Genomic DNA, 700 nt, shown 5'->3' with positions numbered 1-700 from the left:
CACATTTATTTATAAACACACAAACATAATATATATCAACTATAGATATTTACAAAAAGGTGTTCTTTTGCACCCAGTAAAAAGTACAGACTCAAATACCCCACCAAGAGAGCACAACGAAATAGCATAACAAAACGAAAGTGAAATGTCACATGACGTTTACTCACTGCCGTCTTTGTTCCTTAAAAAAAAAACAGATAACAGTTCTAGAAGCCCAGAGTACAGATATACAGTGTGTTATTTCAAGTTCGTAATCCCCTCGCGCGCTGTATCAAGAGGGGAGAGTATAGCGCCAAGATCAGGCCCCGTTGTAAAATAGGTATGAATGGGAGTGAAGAATTAGGCAGACATTTTTCATTGATGGTTTGATATCAACATTTTAGTTATGCAGTTTTGATGAAGACTGACTGCATATTATTGTGGAATGATTTGTACTCCTTTATATTAGTTTTACGTTCCCCCCAAGGGACATGCAGAATATAAGCGTCAGTAATACCTTCGAACGCTGCCCATTCCAGCTGCGTTTACTTCTGCGGTATATCAGACCACGCAGCCGTCCTCATGTACTCGAACCAGATCACGTAGAAGCATCTTGGTCTGAACTGCATCACCGTCTCACCCTCCAAAGCACTTGGCGTTTTGTCCGTTAGGTTAATGAGTACGAATCTCCGCGACCGACCGCTTGTTGACCTCACACACG

This window comes from Penaeus monodon, chromosome 28 (genome assembly GCF_015228065.2).
Source record: "Penaeus monodon isolate SGIC_2016 chromosome 28, NSTDA_Pmon_1, whole genome shotgun sequence".
Taxonomy (NCBI): Eukaryota; Metazoa; Arthropoda; class Malacostraca; order Decapoda; family Penaeidae; genus Penaeus; species Penaeus monodon.
The sequence above is the reverse complement of the archived record's forward strand: the minus strand, read 5'-3'. Positions refer to the sequence as shown.